The following is a 13,292-nucleotide window of genomic DNA, read 5'->3' on the forward strand; positions in this document are numbered from 1 at the left end:
TGAAATTAAATGAGGTTCAGTCTACAGAAATGTTCGCTTCTACCTCCACGCCATGGACGTTACAGACATGAATTGCTGCTTTGAAAGCGCTGGAGAAGTCAGGACTAGCTTGAAATTTAACAGATGCCCTCCATAGGGTAAAGTTTGATACATTTCATAACACATTGCTTGTGTTAACTAACACAAGGAACACGTTGAGGAACAAGCACAATGCTGTCCTTATCTTTACGACTCAGGTCAGCCACTTCCTGGCTGTTTATGGGACATTGCTTTGTGCAAATTGACTGCTGCGTTGGTCTGCAAAATACGGTCTCTTTCCAGTTTCCACTTTCCAGTAAATCCCGTGAAGGGCTTTGAGGCACCCTCCTGATGTGAAAGTGGTTATATGAAATATAAGGATTATTATTATTTTACTATAATGAGATTGAAAGCGATCAGTCCGGATCCCTGAGGCTGCCATTTTGGATTTCTGCCTCACAGTTTTCGGTGATTGGTTGTTAGTGAGGCAGATGATCAGTNAAAAAAAGTTACAGGGAACCAATTTCTTAATTCAATCATTTATACTACTTAAAAAACGGGATTCCCTCAGTATCAGTATCTACCTTCATGTTTTGATGTTGTGTGGTGGGGGGGTAGTAGAAAATAATAACAATCCTCATGATCTTTGCATTCGATACATCACCTTTCGTGTTTACTGGACATAATAATAATAATCCTTGCATATGATAGAGCGCCTTATCATGTCTTCGAGACTTCTCGAAGCGCTTCACCGAATATACAGTAAAGTGAATGGACTGTATATTTTGTGACATCTCAGTCTGCTTCACAGGATTTACTGTTAAATGTGGTGATTTTGAGGGCGAACAAACATGTTTGAAAAAGAAGAAAATCATTACCTGTCATCGAAAAACATCCAAATTCTTGATAATAATAATCCTTGCATTTGATACAGCACCTATTCCATCGTTGAAAGGTCTCAAAGGTGTTGTGACTGTGTAATTGTAGGTAAAATAGTTATGTGTTGGTGAATCTACCATCAAATAAGACTGCAGTCGACAGATGTAAACTGCCTCATTGAGCACTAACATTTTTGCTGACCGGAGCACTTGTGTGAAGTAATGTCCTCTTCTCTCAAGACTGAGGAGCCCTAGCTTGTATAATCATTCCTAACAGCTCTTGTAATAAGATAGCGCCACTTTAGTAGAAGTAATATGCTAACATTGGTTTATCTCATTGGTTATAGCTAAGCAATAGATTGCCATTTTTGGTAGTTCATATGCTGGCCATAAGTTTGTTGCTGGAGTCAGGCCTGCAGAGAATGAACCCTGGTTATGAGAGCCTGCCTTGCCCAGTGGTTAATGACCATGTCTGGGTGATAGCTGATCAAATTTCAAGGGTATATACGGTCAGAAGAGACAAATTTCACGGATTATGTTAAAAAAATCATCAAAGCCAGATAAGGGTAAGTTTGTATACTTATTTGAGCACCTCACACTCTACCATCCCTCCAATCTCTCCTTAAAAATCCTCATCTATCGTCCCCCCAAACCCTCCTCCACTTTCCTCTCTGACATCTCTACTCTCCTGTCTTCCCTCTGAGTCTGTTCTGAACGCCTCATCATCTTGGGCGACTTTAACCTCCACTGGCATCGTACCCATACCCCTAAAGATATCCGTCATCACCCCTACCCTTAAAAAACCTTTCCTTGACCCATCTCTGCTCTCTGACTGCCGCTCCATTTCAAACTTTCTTTTTCTATCAAAGGTCATGAAACAAGTCATTGCTTCCCAGCTTCGCTCTTTCCTCTCCTAGCATTCCCTCCAGGAACAACAATAACAACAACAAAATTACATTTGTATAGTGCCGTTCACGTCGGGAGGACGTCCCAAGGCGCTGGACAGAGTACAGCATATCAGAACACCTTCAATCTGGGTTTCGTGCTGCTCACAACACAGAGACAGCCCTGGTCAAAGTGTCAAATGACATTCTGTCCACCTGCGACCAGGGCTTTCTCTGTCTCCTTGTCCTTTTTGACCTCTCGGCTGCTTTCGATACTGTTGACAACTCTGTTATTCTCCCGCCTCTCCTCTCACCTCCACCTCAATAGTTCCGTTCTTGCCTGGTTCCAATCCTACCTTTCCCACCGTCTGCACTTCGTGGCCACCAACAGCTTCTGCTCTCGTCCCTGCACGGTCATGTGTGGCATCCTTCAGGGCTCTGTCCTCCTTTCCCTCCTTGTCAATCTATACATGCTCCCACTCGGCGATGTCATCCGCAGACGTAGGGTCAATTTCCACATGTATATGGATGACACTAACTCTATCTCACCGCCTCCACCCTCGACTCCAGGACTATTGATGTCCTGACTAATTGTCTGACATCAAGTCCTGGGGCAACTCCCTCCAGCTCTATGTTGGCAAGACAGAGGCCCTCCTGCTTAGCTTCTGGCAGCGCCTCCTCACCTCAGCTGCTGACACTATCACCCTTCATGGCTGCACTCTTCACCTCTCCGAGCCAATCCGAAACCTCGGTGTCCTTTTCGACCCTCAGATATCCTTCAAACCCCACATTCGTGCTGAAACCTATTCCGCCTTTCCACACCTCCGTAACACTGCCCGCCTCCGCCACTTCCTCTCACCCCAGGCTGGCGAGACCCTGATCCAAGCTTTCATTACATCCAGGCTTGACTATGCCAACTACCTGCTCTTTGGACTTCACAACTCTTGGCTGCAGATTATTCAGAATTCTGCAGCTCGTGTCCTCTCCTCTCTACAGGCTTCTACCACTCCCGGTTCTTGCCAGCTTCACTGGCTCCCTATTGCTCAGAGCTCCCTATTGTGGAGTCCTGTAGCTCAGTGGTTAGAGCACTCGCTTTGCAAGCGAGAGACCTGAGTTCAATTCCAGGCAGGGCGAAACCTTGGGCAAGTTTCCTTACTCCACACGCCTAATAATAATCCCTCCAAAAAAACAAAAAACAATAATAAAATTGGTCATTTTCAATCTACGACTGTTTGTGGGACATTGCTGTGCGCAATTGGCTGCCGCGTTCGCCCACAAATATACAGTCAATTCACTTTACAGTGTGTTCTGTGAAGCGCTTTGGGACGTCCTCCCGACGTGAAAAGCGCTATATCAAATGCAAGGATTATTATTATTATTATTAGAATCAAGTACAAATGCCTCGTTCTTACCTACCACGGTCTTGCTCTCCCCTACCTCTCTGACCTCATAGCCCCATATCAGTCTGCTTCAGATCCTCTGCACTTCCCACCTCAACATTGGCTGTCGAGCATTCAGCATCTCTGGCCCAACACTGGAGCTCAATCCCGCAATCCGCCTCACCCTCTCTCTTGCCTCCTTCAAGTGCCGTCTGAAGATATTACACTTCAACCATGCCGTTGGCCACCCTCCCACCCTCACCACCACTGCCCACCTCCCCTTCTGACTCCAACTCCCGGCTCGGGTTCAAAACCCCTGATTGTCCAGCGCCTGGGATGTCTTTCTGAAGTGAAGGGTGCCATATGAGTGTAATTTGTTGCAGTTGTTGTTTGCCACTTCATTGCAGCAAGCAGCTTCTCCTCCAGCCCCCGCACCGTTTCGTGTTCCTCAGGGCTCTGTCCTCGGTCCCCTCCTCTTCACACTCTACATGCTCCCCTTGGTGACATCATCCGCAAACATGGAGTAAATTTCCACATATATGTGGATGACACCCAACTCTACTTCTTTGCCTCCACCCTGAACTCCAGGACTACTGGCGTCCTAACAAGACCGCTGTCCGACATCAAGTCCTGGATGAGGGCCAACTTTCTCCAACTCAACGTCAGCAAGACCGAGGTCCTTCTGATTGGCTCGTGCCAGTGTCTCCGCACCTCAGGCACTGGCAGCATCAGCCTCCATGGCTGCACACTCAACCTCACTAGTCAGGAATCTGGGTATCTGGGTATCTTTGAACCTGAACTATCCTTTCTCCCCCACATCCGCGCCATGACCGGCACTGCCTACCACCACCTCCGCAACCTTGCCAGACTTCGCCACTGCCTCACCCCTCAGGCTGCCAAAACCCTCACCCACGCATTCGTCACATCAAGGCTCGATTACGGGAACTCCCTCTTCATCGGCCTTCCCAACTCTTCCCTTCACGAGCTGCAGATCATCCAAAACTCTGCAGCTCGTGTACTTTCACGCACCAAGCTCTGTGACCCCATCGCTCCCATCCTCACCTGACTCCACTGGCTCCCCATCCCCCAGAGGATTGAGTTCAAGATCGTCGTACACATCGTTAAGGCCATCCATGGCCTTGCCCCCTCCTACCTCTCTGACCTGCTGACTCCCTACCACCTGCCCGCTCCCTCTGTTCAGCGGGCTCCGACCTGCTCCATGTCTCCCGCCAGACCCGCCCTACCATCGGTGGCCGGGCTTTCAGCCGCTCTGCCCCCATACTCTGGAACTCCATCCCTCGATCCCTTCACCTCGCTTCCTCCCTTGTCTCCTTCAAGGCCGGCCTCAAGACCCTTCTCTTTGAGCATGCCTTTGGTCTCCCTCCCACCTTTCTGCCTTCCCTCACCCCTCCCCCATGCTCGGGCCCCAACACCTGACTGTTCAGCGCTTTGGAACGTCCTCCCAACGTGAAAGGCGCTCTATAAATGTAATTTTGTTGTCGTTGTTGTTGTAAATAGTTTTCAGAGATAACTGCAGAAACAACAATGTGACAACAGGTTCAATTCCAGGAAGTAGACGTTCTGAGGAGAGACTCGAGACACAAATTTGTGTTCACTAGAAAGAAAGTTTGTGAAGGGACATGATCCAGGAATGGGTTTCCTGGAAGTACAGGCCAATTTGAGCTGGGCTTTATTGCATGGGACCATTTGGAGATCTTTACGTTTTCTGATCTGAGGAAAACGATGCTGCAACACAGGAAGGGCTGTTCAGAACATGCTTGGAGTTGGGAAAGGTGAACTCGAACCAGAGACAAGAGTCCAACCAACTGAGCCACGCAATCACACGAACAAAACCAGTGTACCTATGTTTGGGAAAGCAACACAAAAGTAGGGAAAGACGTACCATAAATCATCACTGGGGTTATCTCAGCAGCACAGAGTTTATCAGTAACAATACAGGTGGCACTTTCTCTGCCGCCCTGTATCAAGCTGCTCCACCTTTGGTTCTATCAACACCACACCAATGTAACCCTAAGCTAAGACATCAATAAAATCACATGAAACCCTGACCCCTTAAAAGGTAAACTCTCGCTGAACATGAGTGAGTTCTGCAGATCGGCACGGACCCAGCAAGATATTTAAAATCCAATCTTCCACAGGTTCCTGTAGATTTATTTCACTGATATGTTTAAGTGTCAAGGTGGCAAGTGGAGGGCCTCCCTCTTTTCTTTTGGTTTTTGAAAAAAGGGAAACATGAAGAGTGTCACCGGGATTATTCATCCTTCAGTCCCAATCGATTATGTGCTCTGCGGGAGACTGGCTGTCAGTCAGTGATAAATGTGGCGATAAGGTGAGGCTGAGGAGAATTCTCAGCCACTATTTAACAAAGAAATTCTCAGCTTTCAGCAGGTTTTAAAAGAGCACACGATAAAAGATTGCTCTCTCTATCCCTCGTCCGATTTACTGTTTGTACCTTGTTCCTTGTTCTTTACATCAGATTGAGGGGGTGTGGGACTGCTCAGACTGCCTGGAGGCTTGACAATTAGAACACGCTTTGGTCTTTTATTGACAGGACAATAAATTGCTGACAAATGCACTTTGTAATAAGCTCCAATGACAACCCACCTCAGGTGCTGGCTGCTCTTGTGCCTGTGGAGTCCTGTAGCTCAGTGGTTAGAGCACTCGCCTCGTAAGCGAGAGACCTGGGTTCGATTCCCGGTAGGGTGAAACGTTGGGCAAGTTTCCTTACTCCACATTCCCCTGTTTACCAAGCAGTAAGTAGGAACCGAGGTGGTTGGTCGATTCGCAGATCGCTTTCCTAGGGTTAATAATTCTTTCAAAAAAATTAATAACAAATTGGTCACTTCAATCCACAACTGTTTGTGGTATGCTGCTGTGCTCAACTGCCTGCCGCATTTCACCCATAAAATATACAAGTCAATTCACTTTACAGTACATTCTGTGAAGCGCTTTGAGACGTCTCGGAGATGTGATAAGGTGCTATATCAAAAGCAAGGATTATTATTATTATTATTGTAATGTTGCCGGTTACATAGCATGTACTATTTAAAAGACTGAGCATCACAATCATCAATCCCTTCAAAACCACAAGAGTTCACTCCCGGTGGGTTAGTGGGTAAAGGCACTACCCATTGCAGCTCTGAGCCTACAGACCAGAAAGTTCAGGTTTCAAACCCCAGTCAGTGTATAATAACAGGCTAACGGATCTCATTCAGGGCCAGCATTTGAGGCACTACAATTATAAGAGTTTTGGCTTCACCATTGACAGGTGACTTGTTTTAATGTCTCATCTAAAGGACAGTACCTCTGACAGTACAGTCCTCCCCAAGTTCTGTATTGACGTATATATTAGCATGGATTTGAGAGTGGCTAACAGGAAGAAAACAGAGAGTAGGGATAAACGGGTCTTTCTCAGATTGGCAGGATGTGACTAGTGGAGTGCCACAAGGATCAGTGCTTCGGCCTCAATTATTTACAGTCTATATCATGATTTAGATGAGGAAATAGAACTTAACATATCTAAATTTGCGGACAATACGAAGATAGGTGGGAGAGTAAGCTGTGAGGATGACACACGAAGAATGCAAAAGGAAATAGACAGGCGAGGTGAGTGGGCAAGAAGGTGGCAGATGAAGTATAATGTGGGGAAGTGTGAAGTTATTCACCTAGGTAGTAAAAATAGAAAAGCGGATTATTTGCAACGTAAATTCACTAGGTTGGTTCCTGGATGAGGGGGTTGACCTATGAGGAAAGGTTGAGTAAACTAGGCCTATATTCTCTAGAATATAGAAGAATTAGAGGTGATCTTATAGAAACCTATAAGATTCTTAAGGGTCTTGACAGGGTAGATGCCGTGAGACTGTTTCCCCTGGTTGGAGAATCTAAAACTAGGGGTCATAGTCTCAAGATTAAGGGTCAGCCTTTTCGAATTGAGTTGTGGAAACATTTCTTCACTCAGAGGGTAGTGAATTTGTGGAATTCTCTATCCCAGAAGGCTGTGGATGCTCAGTCCTTGAACACATTCAGACTGAGGTTGATATATTTCTAAAGGATAGAGGGATTAAGGGATATGGGGATAGGGTAGGTAAATGGAATTAGGTTAGAAGATCAACCATGATCTTAGTAAATGGCGGGTCAGGCTCGAGGGGCCTACTCCTGCTCCTACCTCTTATGGTCCTGTGGAAGTGTCAGCCTAGACTATGAGCTCAAAGTCCCACATGAATGTCAAAGATAAAATATTAGAAGAGAATTTAAAAAATAGATAGGCACAAAGGAAGATTAGAGGAGACACAATCACTTTTGCTGCATACATACAAGTGCCAGTCTGGCTCAGTTGGTTTCAATCTCGCTTCTGAGTCAGAAGGTTGTGGATTCAACCCCTACCTCGGACTTGGAACCCATACAGTCAATGCTGACACTCCAATGCAGTACTTGACGTGCGCTGCATTGTTAGAGGTACCGTCCTTCATGTGAGATTTTAAACTGAAGTCCCCTCTGCCTGTTCAAGTGGACATGAAAGATCCAGTGGCACTATTTGAAACAGTGTCCTGGCCAACAATTCTCCAAATAAAATTGGTTACTCACTCTATGACTGTTTGTGCGACATTTCTTTATACAAATTGGCTGCCACATTCACCCACAAATTACACAGTCACTACACTGGATGACATGATAAGCCGCCATAACAACTGTAAGTATTATTATTATAAGCATTCATACATGCAGGTTTCTTCAGCCTGGGCTTTGTAACTCCCCAAAGGCAGTCTTACCCAATGCTATCACTAACCCTCTTTGATTACACCAGGGCACTCAACTGCAACCTAAATAAATCAATACAATGTACCTTAAATGACAATTCTGGGTAACAATAATAAAAACAATGATAAAAATATAAAAGGCCAAATTGCAACACTCTTAAACGTAAGACCTCAAAATAAAAACGTTCTCTCTCAAAATCATCAGTAAAGATCAAGGACATTCAACCAGCAAATGTGCAAACAGTAACTCACACTCACTGTAAGTTGTCTCTTATCTAAATACACTACAGTAACAGCCCTCAAATTGCTATGTCTTCTTCCGCACAGCTACCTATGGCGCAGCAGGAGGGACTTGCTATTTGCTCAGGAATTGAATGAATAAACCATACACCGTGCTGCCACCCAGGGGAAAGGGAATTACAACTTTCCCCTCTAATTTTCAGGAATATCTTGATCTGGACATTCAGAGCAGCTCATTATAACGTGTTACTCTGAGTCCAACAGCTTCAAGGCCAAGTATTAAGAAAGCAAAAAAATGAGTTGTCTGTTACTATTCACGTGGAGAGCTGTTAACATCACTTCCTCCAAGCTGTGTCTGCATGCTATCTAATACAAAATGTATTAGATTTTAATACATTTTCAATATATTTTAATACCTCTTAAAAAGTCCCACTTGAAAACTTCCCTATTCGACCGTGCTTACGGCCACCTCCCCCCTCCCCCCGGAGGAGTCAGGCTCCGCCACTGTTAAGCACTCTGAGATGCTTCGCTGCATGAAGGGCGCTATATAAGTGCAAGTTGTTGTTGTTTATTGTTGTAACTACATCACCGCTTCCACAATAAAACTACCAAATAATCATATTTGTAATTAGACCATACATGTGACTTTTATCAACAACAATTTGCATCTTTCACGTAGAGTAATGTCATGGAGCTGGATTCCGAGCAGAGGGTGGGGAAAGGGGGAAGGTATGTTCAAGGTTGTGGGTACTTTCAAAGATGAGGTGAGATGGAGGGGTTGAGGAAGAGAGTTCCATTGTGTGGGGGCATAGTGGCTGAAAGCTTGACAGCTGATAGGGGGCCTGAGGGTCACTACCAGGAAGAAATCCCAAACTGCACAGTGGCCAGAACTGAACCATTCCTTCAGTCCTGAGCAGTGGAGCAGACCCCGTTCTCAGAGCACACACACTGTCGACAGCGTCCGTGTACAAGGTTGTCTTTCACAGCTGAATGGAGCCGTTGGCACTTGCTTGGCAAGGATTCATTCACGCTGATACTTTACATTAACTATCTAGATCACTCTGCAATGTTCTTCACCTGACAGCAGGGATTTTGTACAGTGGCTCTACAATAAAGGGTCTAGTGTTTTCGGTGCTCTCTATGAGTGCTGCTCAGCCTCAGCAGTCATTTGTTAAACCCCTGAATGAACTTCATGGATTCAGAACTGACTAAACCAGTATCACTTCACCAAAATGTCTCTCCACCATTCATAAAAGCAGCAACTCATGCTGAGGGACACTTCCATGGGCATTAGGATCTCACTCAAATGTCCATTCTTCACACTCAAGCCAAAACAAAGAAGAAAAAAGGCTGCAATCGCAGGGGGCATCATGGCATCTAATGCAGCTCTGCATTGTTGGATGAGATGTTGATTCAAGCTCATATTCTGGTGAAAGTTACAAGATCACTTGGCTCCAATTTGGAATAAAAGCAGCGAGTTCTCAGGTATCTCAGCAATATCCCTCCACAAATCATAAACAAAATGAATTGGTCATTCACTTCATTATTGTTTGCAGGATGTTGCTGGCATACATTCACTGCAACATTTGCCGAGCCAACAGCACTCACTGCACTTCAAGGTAACTCGAGCATGGAGCGCTTTGAGACTGCTTAAATGCGATAAAACGCTTTATGAAAGGCAACGTTTCTTTTTGAAGAGTTAACTAGCAGCAGATCCTGCAAAAGACTTCTACCATGAACAGAGAACTAAAGCAGAATTGTTAGCTGAAATACCTGAGAACTTACTATTTTTCTTCCAAATTGTGCCAAGGGGTCCCTTTAATGGGAACCTAAACACCAGAACGAGAGCTCAGATCAACATCTCAATCAAAGGACGATTGGCAAGTGAATGTTACCCACAGGATGCCCATCAGGGCTGAGATTTCAGCTGAGATTGTCAACTCAGTTTCTGATTCCTTGGTTACTGTTGAGAGAGAAATGCTGTAAATATATAGTTATGGTAGCTTTTATTTCAATTCAGGAAGCTGTGATATTACTGGTTAATAATCAATAGGTGACCAGAATACAGGTTACTGCACTGCTGAGAAAGAGCTGAGAACTCAGGAGGAAGGAAGCCAATGGAGGAAGGATCAGGATCATCTTCAGCAATGGCATAAATTCTGTGCTTTATTGTTCCACCTTCAGCACACGTGTTTTTATATAGGTTAATTCATGCAATCAAACATAAAAGGAAATGCTGAATACATTATGCAAATGGAGGAACGTGCAGTATCAAGTAACAAAACACAATCAGTCTGTTTCCCTAAGGTTCTGCAGCAGTGACTGCCCTGCAAAAGGTTTAAGGTAAACGCAAATGAGAATCTCTCACATCCTACCTGTGTCCTGACACTGATCAGCTAGCTCAGGCCGTTTTCCCACAGGTTTCACAGTGGTGAATGCCCTACAAGAGGCTTAAGGTAGATACAAATGAGAATCTTTCACACCCAACCTCTGCCCTGACTGAGATCAGCTAGCTAACTCAGCACCAACCAGGGATCAGTCCTTTGGACCTTACGGCTGTGTATGGTTCAGTTTCACACGGGCAGGGCTTTACAAACACAACTACGAAGGAAATCATACGCGCCTGAAAATGGTTCATTTTAATCTGAAGTTTGCAGTCTTTTTAATCTGAAGTTTGTACTGCGTAAAGTGAACATGTAACATACAGAAGATGTCAGCTGTTGGTTTTCGTTCGAAAGAGAACAGAAAGTGCAGTATCTGCTGGGATCACCATCCCTACAATACTGGGGCAGCCTCTTCTCCTTCTCCACTCAACACTGAATCAGTATTAGAGGTAACTGACTGCCAACCAATCTGTTCTTGGAGTGCAAAGAGAATGCGGACAGGGATGAAATGCATTGTTTGAGGATGTGATGAAGCTTAACGCAGTAGATATATATATATACACAAATACACTGTATATCCTCCTGCCTTCCATCTAACCAATTCCAATCTGCAAATGAAAGTACACAGCTTGGGAACAGCCATCCTCCCCTACCTCACTGTCAGGAACTAAAGAGAAAAGCAGGTTTAACATGAGGAAAAGGAATTAAAGAACACCTTACTCTGCAATATTATGGTAACACTAATCCTTACATTTTTGATGTAGCATCTGTCACATTGGAAACATGCCTCAAAGCGCTTCACAGAATATACTGCAAAGTATAATGACTGTATATTGTTGCAGGCAAATGCAAGATAATGTCTCACTATCTAGTGGTGTCCAGTTCAGTATATTCACACTCATAGACACAAACTCGTTAACCGTCAGTAGTTCACAACCTAAAACTGAACATAACTTTGACAAGTCAAGAGACATGCATTGTTCCTGACAGTAAAATGGATTTCTTTGACCAGTCATCTTTCTCCCCTCCTCTTTGGCTCCCACCACCCCCAACGCGATGCCCAGCCAGCAGTGTGAAGCATTTTGAGATGTCCTCCCGATGTTAAAGTTGCTATATAAACATAAATTGTATTGTATTACAGCCACTTTACCCTTGCTCTCTGAAACTCTAAGTCTAAGTTTCTCCACCTCACTCCTTCCCTGCTCTCAGAACCGATCTGCAATTCTTTAACTGTTTCTTCAGTCACCTCCTACCTAATGCTCCCCCCACCTCCCCCAACTCCCACCTGCCTGGGCTCCCACTCTGTAAAGCACATTGAGATGTTCTCCCACATGACAGGAACGTGCAAGTTTATTTTATTATAAACTATTCAAGTTTATTTTATTGTTGAAGAAATGTGCAAGTGTACAAATATATTTCTGAAACTCCCCTCACTCTCCCTCCCTCCCCGTCACTCTCTCTCTCATCACATCAAAAAAGCCTGCTAAATTGCACGTGGTTGAAGCCGATTGACATGGGCTGCTGATTCCCATCGATTCCCACTGGCAGTATTTGGTCATGGCCCACAGCACTTACTTTACTTGTAATCAATGTCGTTTGGGATTCCAATACATTGGATTCTCTTTCATAATCCACAAGGATACACAGCCTTGTAAGATGAAACCTCCATTTGTTGCCGCTCAATGCCGATAACACTGTAAATGGATCATTGAGAAGCAGTCGATTAGAATGTTTTTTAAACTGTGGAGAAAATCAGCCAATTGGCAAATCTTCATACCTCAGTCCATGTATTGCCTATGGAGCGCTACAGTATTAACATCTTGTAGGGCATTAATGATTTGCAGTTAGACAATTATTACTGGTGATAATTATCACATCGCTTGCCACAAATTTCCCCCTTTATAAAACGAAATATCTGCATGCTTAGTCATCTCCGTTACCTATTATAAAATCTAAGAGCAATGGGCAGCGGCAACCTGGGGGCAGATCTTCTGTGTAGAACTCTCCCTGTACATTGTCCTTGTGACATTTTCCAGTAACGTTATAACTGGGTCTAATGGGCTGTAGGCAGCTCCCCTCACATATGATTTCACTGGAGCTGAACTGCAGAACTCCACATACTCCAAACATGGGAACACCTACACAAAACACTTGCTGGGTTGATCCAGCAAGTCCAAACCAGCAAGCGAGGAGGAAAAACTGAGAGATTTCAGTATAGCAAATTAATGCCTTTACTCTCATAACATTTAAGATTATGAAGAAATTCAGTTCAATGTAGTTCCCCTTTCAATCATTCATCAGCAATTCAGCTAAGACATAACCGCAGCAACTCATTTTTTTATGAAATATACCTTTTGTTAGCACATTTGTATGTTGTATGTTTTGTCTCCAAGTGACATTTGGCAATGGATTGGTGTTATTTTGATGTTCTAGCTGTTTAAAAAGTGGCTGATTCGGGTACTTGAATCAGGAATGTTTTGAGACCAAACATTTTGTACAACAGTAGTGGATAGAAAGTGGTTGGTCAACTGGTATTTGCAACTTTTTATCTGCATAACTATCATCAAACAAGACTTGGGTGTATATGCAAGATACACTTACACCAGATTTTCAATTTGTTTTATTTCTTATTGTATGTTGAAAAACCATGACAGATCCAAATGCGATAAAATATCCATGGGGAGAAATTCCACCTGGATCTAGATTTACATAATACAATAGAAATTCACAT

At 44.2% G+C, this 13,292-nt stretch overlaps 1 protein-coding gene and 1 non-coding gene across 4 annotated transcripts in view; one reads left to right on the plus strand and one right to left on the minus strand.

Annotated features, from left to right (window-relative positions):
• The window catches only part of smyd3 (SET and MYND domain containing 3), a 400,254-nt gene that overhangs the window by 119,906 nt on the left and 267,056 nt on the right, over window positions 1-13,292 (minus strand). The window lies entirely within an intron of this gene.
• On the plus strand, window positions 5,815-5,886 carry trnat-cgu. The gene has a single exon. It is a non-coding gene; the product is annotated as a tRNA-Thr (tRNA).

This window comes from Callorhinchus milii, unplaced genomic scaffold, assembly GCF_018977255.1.
Source record: "Callorhinchus milii isolate IMCB2004 unplaced genomic scaffold, IMCB_Cmil_1.0 Scaffold3, whole genome shotgun sequence".
Lineage (NCBI taxonomy): Eukaryota > Metazoa > Chordata > Chondrichthyes > Chimaeriformes > Callorhinchidae > Callorhinchus > Callorhinchus milii.